At 43.2% G+C, this 10,852-nt stretch overlaps 1 protein-coding gene across 1 annotated transcript in view; it reads right to left on the minus strand.

Moving 5' to 3' along the window:
* Positions 1-9,387, minus strand: part of OSBPL3 (oxysterol binding protein like 3) — a 78,891-nt gene extending 69,504 nt beyond the window's left edge. The window contains exon 1 of the mRNA XM_030445112.1: positions 9,167-9,387. The gene's annotated coding sequence lies outside the window, so the exon portion shown is untranslated. The remainder of the gene's footprint in view (positions 1-9,166) is intronic.
* Positions 9,388-10,852: the final 1,465 nt, after the last annotated feature.

Consider the following 10,852-nt stretch of genomic DNA (forward strand, 5'->3'; position numbering starts at 1 on the left):
TTTGGCTCAGAACACAGAAGTCACTCAACAGCAAGCAAAGGTTATCCTTTTGCAAAAGGGCTCTGTACACAGAACTGGTATTTAATGGTTTGCGGGGGAAAAACAAACCCAACAGCTCTCATCCTACACTGGATAGAGTGTGTTTATGCTGATCATGCTTCCTAGTCACATTAATGTAAATAATGCCAACTCATTTGGCAAGGAACTTTTGGTTGTTCAACACAAACTGTCATTACATTTAGATTACGATGACTGAAACAGTACCCACAGGTAGGAAAAGGTCGATGTTTTCAAGTGCCAAGACATGCCTTTGAAACCAAGATTCCCTAAGCCTCTTCCAGAAGGAAGCAGCCACCACCACATACAACCCCACAAATGTTTCCCCATAGTGTGAACACTCAGTCACTTTATGACACTGAGATACAGCCACTGTTCTACCACTACATTGCTATGGAATTATGGAAGCCACATATTTACAAATAGATGGCTGACAATACAACTAGAAATAAATGAGAAGTTGCATCTTCCCTGCTCATCTTATCACACTAATCAACTAGGACTAAAAGGAGATTATTAAAGCTTGCCTGATAAAAACAATGACCTTGTATGCATTTAAAAATACTCTTTGATGTCCTACCATTGAAATTTAATCTTTTAAAGTATAAGTTTACCACCAGTAAAAGATCTTAAGTACACCAGCAATTGCATGCATGTGATGGTCACTTTTGTGATTTTTTTCCTTCTAAAGAAAAAAAACCAAAACAAAGCAAAACAAAACAAACAAACAAACAAAAACAAACCTCAAAAATCAACAAAAAAACCCAAGCAAACAATGTCTTACCTGCCAAGGTGACATCCTGGCAATGGCTCTGCTGTTGATTTTCAAGTGGAAATGTTGATCCCATTGAACATCAAAGAGTACAGTACAATACATCAATAAAGATAGGAAAGTAAGATGAGAAATTGACTCTGTGCGTGTCTGGAGAGATGCCTATGATTCAGCTAGCTGGTGGAAAATTCTAACATTTTATCTTTGAACATGTTCAAAGTTCCATAATGAACTCCATAATGAAGTTCCATATTTATTCAGCAAACTGAATGAAATCATGTCATTTCAGCAGTGTGTTTTTATTCTTATTTTAAGAAATGGGATGTTAGTTTGTTTCAACAAAACAAACTGAACATCAGATAAAAAGCAAAGAACTTTATTTGTTCACAATAGCAGTTCCTGATCTCAGCAAGTTCTCCTTCCTCAACAATCTGAGATTCTCAAATCCCTGGATATTCCATAATTGAGCCTCAGTTTAAGAAGGTTATCATAATATTGAGTGCTTCTGGCTTTAGTGCCTTGCAGATGATACAGTTCCGTGTGAAGAACAGTGGCAAATCTGCAAATGAATTAAGTGATACAACTCTTTAAAATCCAAACAAAAACCAAAAAAGAAACAATGAAACCAAAACCACAACAAAACTAAACAACAGGAAAGAATGAATGGGTTTTATACTTCCTGAATTTAAGCAGCTGTTAAAATAGTATATGAGCTTCAAATCGTTACTTCCTTGAAATATGACTCAGTAAAAAAAATTTCCAATACCATTCAGCTAGGGAAGACAAGAATCTATCATTAATTTTTGGCCCAATATTTTGCTCAACAATGAAATTTCAGATTTAATTTGCCTTTAGATCTTTTTTTTTTTTTGAGAGAAAGCTAAGAGTAACATGGTAAAACAGCCTCTCATACCCAGCCCAGGAATCAAAACCCATCTGTGTGCCTGCTTCATTCAGCAGTGGTACAGATACCACAGTGGGAGAAAAAAGCTACATATTAGCTGTCCATCATTTTATTCAGTACATAGTATTTGCTGATGCTTGTAAGACTACACCTACTGAATTCATTTCTTAAAAAAAAAAAACCAAAAACAAAACAGCTTTCTTGCTAAGATATGACAAAGTCCTTTAGACCAACACCTAAATTCTTTTCCTTCCATTGTTTGACCTTAATCAGAAAACAAACAAGGAATATCAAGGCTCTTTCCTAACATGGTTTTTCCTAGCGTTCAATAACAGGACTACATTTAGCCTATATACGCCTCTCTTCATGTACAAATTGTTATCTGACCTTAGCATCAACAAATTAGCAAACACCACTAGTTCTACAAGTCAAATTCAGTCAGACACCACCAATCCTCCACAGGGAGCTATTTCAACAACACCTGCAACCTGCTGTATGAAAGACAACCTGTATCCTAACCACAAGGCTGCTTATTGACTCAGTTCAGGTCCAGACAAGATTGGAAAAGAACACCAGGACTCTAACTGGCTTTTCCAAAATAACAGATTTTGAAGAGCAGAGCTGCACTACACTAAAGTTCAAAACATGCTACTGCAATTAGCAGAATGGTTGAGGCTGGCAGAGACCTCTGGAAGTCACCTGATCCCCAACCCCTTGCTCAACCAGGGCCACCTGGAGCTGGTTGCCCAGGACAGTGTCCACACAACTTTTGAATACCTCCAAGGAGGAAGACCACAATATTGCTGGGCAACCAGTGCCAGTTCTCAAATCACACTCACAGCAAAAAAAAAAAAAATTTCCTGGCGTTCAGAAGGAACCTCCTCTGTTTGTGTCCATTAGCTCTGGTCCCGTCCTGTTACCTATTTTACAAGTCACAAAGCCCCTATAAGAATGTTATCTTCTAAGAAAACTAAACATGGCTGTTTGGAGTGGTGTTTGAAGTATCCAAGACATTACAGCACCAAGGTAGACCAAAGCCTCATTAATCACTCTTGCTTACTAGCAAAAAAAAATTAGGGAGAAATCTCTTTTTCTTACCATTTTATGTTCCATTAACTTATTTTAAAAGAAATTTTTTAGCAACAGTGTTAGTTCCAAATAGCCTGATGCACACTAGGCAGCCTGCTTCTTTTGAAGTGGTGAAATAATTGCTAAAAAAAAAAAAAAAAAGAGAGAGAGAGAGAGAGAGAGAAGACTACCAAGTTCTTAGAACATCTGGTACCTAAACAGCTAGCTACATAGTTCCCAAGAACTGAGAATGAGAAGTTGTGTGCCACTGAGCTGCACAAATGCGTATACATACAATTGCGGGGGGGAAACCCACCACAGTTACTAAGCTGTAGAAAGGTCTCTCTTGGCAAAAACCAGCTTGCCTGCCTGCCTTCCCCAAGCATCAAGATATAATGGAGGGAATCTGAGGAAGCCATCACCAACTCCTACCACAGTCATCTGAACAAACTAGCAAAGGCTCAGTAGCCCACATCCTTTGGAATTCATTTCATCAGCTCTTCAGAATGCAGGCAGTAATCACTAGCCTGACTTCAGGATCCCTATTGCTCCTGATGATTTACATTTCATTATTTTCAAGTGCTCAAGCAGTACCACAGAACATTAAGACACTTGCTGTTTCTTTTTTTTAAAGTACATGAGATGTCAGTGACCAATTCACTTTCACAGCAAAATTTACACCTTCCTCCCCCACAAATTATAAGTTGCACTTTAATTCACAGTTTATGATGTCAAAGCTTTGCCTAGGGGATCTCAGAACTTGCATTTATCACAAGGATATAGCAAGAAATTATAGAACCATTCACTCCCAGTGAATACACTATTTTGTAAGACTGCTAAACAAGCTTCTTTTCTAGTAATGCAGTTGGCAGCCAGTGTAGTCCCAGGTGCCAGTATGAACAGGACATGTTCTGCATCATGTTCAGGGGGGACACTGCTATTGTGTCTCACAGCCTAAGGCAGCCTCAGAACCCTTTGAAGAGTAAAACTTAAAGCTGATTTCAAAGGTATCTATTGTCACTGCAGATAGGGCAGCAAAAGCTCTGTAAAAATACAAACTGTACATTTTGCTTGGGGAACTAACTGTATGAAGAAACTTGCTATCCCTCCTCAAGGCTATTTTTCTAGACACAATGACAATGCAATTATCTTGGAGAACAGGGAGACATTGAAACAAAGATTTTTTTCTAAAGTGAGCAGTTGGCGAGATGGAAGGAAATACTGCCAGAGACAGAGAGCCTACTCTAGTCATGGGAAAACCTGGAGGGCAGGACTTCACCTTCTGAAGCAAGCAGAATTAATAGTGACACAGATGGCTTGGGCACCAAGAAGCATCAAGTACCCTGCACACACGGTTCTGCTGGCAATTGACAAGCTGTTCATAAATTCTTCTGTGGTTTCAGGTACTCTCTAGGCAGAAAGAAGTAAACATGTAAGGCAAATGGAGTATAACCACATAGTTGTTGTTTATTGGAAGCATTAAGACCAGCAGCTTCTTCCATTTTCAACAGCAACGTACATGAAAAAGGAAAAGACTAAAATCAGGACAGTAACAATGCATTCATCATGTCTAGAAAAAGCCTCCAGAATCATAAGAAAAAGTTGCATATGTCAGATCAAAGAGAGGGGACCTAAAAATGACCTAAGTTATCACTGCAACAGATAAGAGATGGCATTTGATAGACTTTTTGCAGCATGATCACAAGCCATAACAACAGATTTGGCAGAAACTAAAGTGAGGGAAGAATACAACTACATTCAGACTTCTGCCCTAAAAACATTCATCATACAATGGATGGCCAGAAAGCCCAGTGCTTCCGATTTTCCTCATGCTAACAAAAAGTCACTACTGAAATCCAACAGATATCTTCACATAAACACTGGTAAAAACAGGAGTAGTTTCTCACCTTTACTATTTTGCATTTTTACTGTCTTGATTCTAAGAACAGCAGCAAAAATATAAGTGCTGTATGACAATTGCAGCACCATGTACTTTTGCTGTGACAGTTTTTAGGTTTCAGCTCAACAAACATGCAGACAGAATCTGAAGCTAACCCTTAAAAAGTTGCTATTATGGGAATATGAATCAAAAGAAAAATCTTTGTAATTCCCATTATATTGAAAGGCAGGAGAAAGGGAGGTCTGCTTGGACACCATCTTGAACATAAGTGCCAAAGAAAATGTCCAAAAGGAAATAATTAAGTGTTGACATGGCAGCAGCTGTGTTTGCCAACTTAAGTGATTCAGTCATCAGAACTCCATAACTTAAGACTAAACAGGGAATCTTAAGTTCTAGTACTTGTAGTTTGAAAACTGACCTTGAAAGTAAGAGATCTAGAAACACAGATATATATACATTTTTCTGTCAGAGAAGGAATGCATAGCTTGGCTGATATGCTAGTAAACAACTTCAAAGGGAAGATGTTACAAATTCAGTTTAAACTTAAAACTGTTTACTATTTTTACTGTTACAAAATTGAAAAGCACAGAGGCACAAAGAATAATATCTGCAGCCTTCCTTCAGTGACTTACCAGATGCTATTAGGCACCCATTATCTTTATGTCAAGTTGTCTTACAGCCAGATATACAATTAGTAAGTTTGGAGATATCTAAGAGCTAGAAACTTGCAGCAATTCACAATGCACTACTTTATCTTAGGGCTGAGAGGTCAGTGAAAGTCAGTTCTCACTCTTTTTCCTTCCTTCTGTTGAACATAACAGGGATTCCTGTCAAGTCATGCTTATCAGTACTTATTGTCCCCAGAAAGAGATTCAAAAGCCATATCTAGAATAACCTTCAGCCAGAGACTGAATTGTTAGTGAACAGGCATTACTGAAATTGCTTAGCACCTTCCAGATCAGAAGAGCCTCAACTCTTATTTCTTGTCTTTTTGCACCCTGGAGCACCCAGACACTGAAATAGGATTAATCCCTGCCGTGCTCAGTGCTCCCCACCAACGCGTGACTGCTGCCCTAAGGAGCTTGCACTGAGTCAGTGCTTGTTCTGCCACACCAGGCAGGCAGGACACTGGAGGCTGAGCTGACCCAATGACTTTCTCGGTCTCAGCTAGCACTTTTTAGGTCACTTACTGCTTTTACCAACAAGGCAAACATTGCCACTGAACTCATATTTTAAAAAAAATAAATTAAAGCCCTACAACAAACCCAGAGAGAAAAAACCCTGATCACTTAAAATTCTCAGTTCAGACACCTAAATACATAAAATCAGAAAAATAAGTGCAGATTTTTTCTTCTACTGAGGTTGTTGTCAACTATTTTTTAAAAATCCTTTCAAACAATTTGCAGCAATGTGCCATGAGATTCATGTTAACCGAGCTCCAAAACCACTACTCCAAGACTGTGTTAATCCATGTCATAACTCTGTATAATAAAATCAGTTCTTTTTTAACATATGTACTACATGAAAGTCACAAGCAGCTTCAAGAACTTTGCATGAGCAACAAGCTAAAACAGATTGAAAGGAGGAGTTAATGGATATCCTGCCTCCCAGGATCAGACCCACAGCTGTGCTTTTCTTAGTGATTATGTTTCCAACTTTACCTAGATTGTCATATTCATTAGCATCAACACCCACATCACTCAGCCTTGAAGGCAGACAGAAAACTCTGAGGTAATTAGAAATTAACATCAGAGAATCATTTATGTTGGAAAGCACACTTAAGACCATTGAATCCAACCATTAACTAAAGGAAATATTTTGTTAGCAGAATAAGGACAAATACCCACAACAGGACAGAATGTTACATACACAAAACCTTGTCCTTCAGATAAATCAGAAGCTAAAGCAATTAAAAAAATGTGTTCTGAGGCACAATTTCTAAGTATTTACATATTTGTACTGCAAGTGACAGCTGCAGGAGACTGAAAACAATACTTGTCCCATAAAGTATACTGCTTGAACACAATCACAATTGCCAAAGATAGACACAGAAAACCAGCACGTCATAGAGCAGAGCTGGGCAAACTTGGTAGGAGAAATACATTAGTCCCAGTTTGGAGAGCTGTTAGCCAGATCTCACAATGTCTGCACCTTATTCTCTGAACTTGGTACAGGAAAAGGCAATTAGATTCTCCTAGAAGTTTCTTTACTACATTAGTAACATTGTATCACAGTACCTATCTCCTACCCTTTAACCAGCAGAACTTTGTGCCTTTAGCAAGTCAATTCTTAACAAAACTGAAAGCGATTGAGATCAACTTCAATAAAATCAAATTATGCGGATACAGATACTGTGCTGCTTCTGACATATAAAAGTACAACATAACTGCAGTCACATATTCATTCTGCTGCCTTGTTCATCACTGTGTTTTTATTTTAAATGCACATTACATTGAATCAAAGTGAAGCCTAAAACACATTAGCAATTTATATATGAATTGCCTTTTCAAGAGAACAGCTTTTTTTCTTTCATTTTGTTGTATTATTCCACCCTACCTTTCTACACAGCATGTAACAAAACCTACAGAACGCAACACATGAAGAAAGGCTGTTAGTCTGACATGCATCTGTTTTCCACAGCTGTGGTTTGAACTAGACCCAATTTTTTACAATTACACACACGGCTACAAAAAAAAAAAAAAAATATACAAACCCCAGACACAAATTTCTGTCTCAAATGCAGTATACTTTCATTTGCAGAAGTGAATGAGCTAGCCACACATGCAGTGTTGCAATAAGCAGACTCCAGACAAGCCTCACCATCGTTTCCTGTCCTTGGTGAACATACTGGTAATTTCAGCCCAGCCACAACTGTTCCATGCACACACATGCACACTCATACGCAGAGAGCATCTCCAGTCCCCAAAATCCCCCTCCCACCTTTCCAGCATGCAAATGCAGATATCATACAAAATAAAGGAGGGCAAAAATGGGCCTAACAGAGTGTGTGGGAAGGGAGATAACAGAGTAAAGAAAGAATCAGAATAAAGAACTGTGAATGCTATCGCTTTGAAAATGAACTAGGAAACACAGGGGAAACATTTAGTTTAATCAATTGGGAGTACAGACTAGGGACTATTACTACAGATTTATTTCTCTATTTTAACATTTTCAATAAGAAACAAAGCTCGTGGAAATGAAAACTGTTGTTACCCAGAGCTTTACAGAAAATGACCATGAAAAAACTTGCTTTTAATACCCAAACCAGACTTACAAGCTCTGCTGAAATTAAGTAGAGTGGAACATTTTGAACTCTATGATTAATCGATTAAAGTTGAGGGATGAAGAAACAACCAGCTGTTCCCTGTGTCTCTTCTCAAGAAAGCAGAGCAGGAAAAAAATAGTTACCATCATTACAGGCCCAGAACAAAGGTGTAAGGCAGACAAATTACCTTTCAAGGAAAAAGTCAATTTCTTAACTGCCCTTTTCTCCAGCCGTTCCGTATCTAGCCTCCTAGTAAAAATAAATCACATGTCAGTGAAGAGTACTTCACTGTCAGTGAACTGTACCAAACACTTTTCAAGTAATGGAGTATTTAAATGGTCATATTGCCTAATTTGTCATCAAATGGAAGTTAAATGAGCCTAGAAACTGAAGTGGTTGGATTTAATTAACCTGTTTTCTTGAACATGTGGGCAAGAAGGAAGAAGTAAAAAAATGGTGGCATCCTCATCATCACTACTATTATTATTATTTTTACACGAGCACAGAGAAGCACGGAGCTAGACAAGAGCGGGGGCTTTGCAAACACGCCCGAAATTTCTGAAGTTGCATATCCCAGCTCCGGCTCCCAGAGCACACAACGAGCGGGGACACCTACCCCTGCCCACCCCTCGGCGATTGCCACCTCTCCGCCGGGAAGCAGCCGCCTGGGAGGGGGTACCCGCAGCTCCTCTGGAATTCGCCCCATCTGGGGTGCCACAGGGAGCACAGCGGGAGGAGTCAAACGCACTCAAAGCAGCGCTCCGCGGCGCTCCCCCCGAAGCAGGGAAAGGTGTTGGGAGTTGGCGGACACCGGGGAACAGCCGCGCAAGGTTGTGAGAGCGGCACCGGGAGCCCCGAGGGCCGCAGGAGGTGACCGCAGAGGGGCTCGGCGGGGCAGGCGGGAGGCGCGGGGCTTAAGGCGCTGCGCCAGCAACCGCCCCCCCCGCGCCCCGGCCGACAGCCCGCGGGGCTCTCGCCGTGAGCCGGGCGAGAAAGAGGCTTTTTTGCGTGGTAAAAAAAGCCACTTTTACCACGCGGCGACGGCCGCCCCGCGGGCCACCAGCAAAGGGGGCCGCAACCCCCGTCTGGCTACCGGGGCGCCGCGCCTCACCACACCTCCCCCCACCCTCCCCTCGCTGCCCCGTCCCTACGGCGCGACCAGGCAAGCGGCCGCAGCTCAAGCCCCCCTTAGCTCCTCACCTGCCGCCGGCCGGGCTACCGCTCTCCGGCCGCTCCCGCCATGGCCCTCGGGGAGCGTCGCCCCGCAGCCAGCAAGAAAGAGAGGAGAAGGAGTCGGAGGGGAGCGACAACCTTAACTATAAAGAGCGTCTCTACCTGCGCCGGTCCCGGCGGGGAGGGTGAGGGCGGGCGGAGCGACACCTCCGCCGGCTCCGCTTCTGGGGGACGTCCAGGAGAGGCAGCGGGGGCGGGACCACCGCGCTCGATCGGCAGCGCTGCTGACCAATGGGAAGCATCCGTTCCCTCCCCCCCCCCACCCCGCCGTGACCAGGAGGCGTTGTTCGGCCGTTGGGGCGGGGCAAGGGGGTGTTTCCATGACGTCACGGGCGGCTCCCGGCGGACAGGTGGGGCGCGGCGGTGCCCGGCCCGATCCGATCCCTCCGGGGACGCGGGGACGGGAGCCGCGGGCTAAGCCGCCCTTAAGCATCTAGGGCAGGGCAGGCAGTCCCCGGGAGAGGGGGCGAGGCGCGAAGATAATCCCCCAGGGGCCTTGCGGGGGCCTCGGAGGCCGGGGAGGGGGGAGCGATGGCTGTCTCAGCTGCCCCGTTCCGAGGGCGCCCTCGGGGCCAAGTGCGAGCGCCGCCATGGACGGCTCCTCCGGGGGCCGGCGCATCCACAACGCTGAGGGGATCAGCAGGGATGGGGGAGAGAGCCCTCGCCGTGCCCGGGTGTGCCCGCAGCCTCGGGAAGGGCTCCTCCGATGGGAGAGAAACGCTCCGCTCCGCCTCCCCCCGCCACACCCCGGCATCCTAAAATTAGCGTGTTCCTCTGAGTCTTATTTAAAAAGAAACAACTCGAATGACTAATTAGATCCGAGCCGTTAGAAGCGCTCTGGACCGCTTCCACGAACCCCCTGGTGTGTGCGCTAAATCGTTACAAAATTACTAGCGCTTGCGAGGATGTAGATGGGATGTGACCACGGGCACAATTCGCATTTTTTATTTACCAAGTGTGATTTAATCCACACTTAGGAGACGGGGAGGGGAATGGGAAGAACCACCCTGATATCCCTCCTCAGCCGTATGTGCCCCAAACCGGTCAGCTGCTTTTCGATTCCGTTCAAAAGTTGTTTTTCTCAACTGAAGTGGTCATAAGAAACAGAAACTCTTTTCCTCATTTATGCCGTTCATACTGCACTAGAAAAGAACAGAAGCACTTGGAAAAGCAATCTCTCCCAAAAGGCAGAGGGGGTATTCCTGGATGGGGAGCTGTAGTAGCATAACCAGGGAGAAGAGCTTTGCACAAACCTTGCACTTTGAATGAAATATTATAAGGGTGTGAGAGGGACCACAGAGTATCACATTTATTAAGAACACTGTCCAAGAGAAACTTCCCAAGCCATGGATGCCAAAGTGACCAAATGCTTTGAATGCCACTTTCAGAGCTGGCCTACATGTCAAGCCTCTACTGCTGACTGTAGCCATACAGCCTGATGACCTCAAGTTGATGCTGCCTACACAATGAAAACCCAAACAATGATGGTTTGGTCAGCACTGAGCAACAAAGTCCATGAAAAGAAACAGAAGCAGTTTTAGTTTTAATTATGTTGTTAAACATAAGTTCCAATTGCTCCTGTGTGGGAATTCAGGTATTGCCAGAGGGTATTTACCAACTTGCAAACAACTGAAATTTAAAAAGAAAGTACAG

Source organism: Calypte anna, chromosome 2 (assembly GCF_003957555.1).
Source record: "Calypte anna isolate BGI_N300 chromosome 2, bCalAnn1_v1.p, whole genome shotgun sequence".
NCBI classification, from domain to species: Eukaryota; Metazoa; Chordata; class Aves; order Apodiformes; family Trochilidae; genus Calypte; species Calypte anna.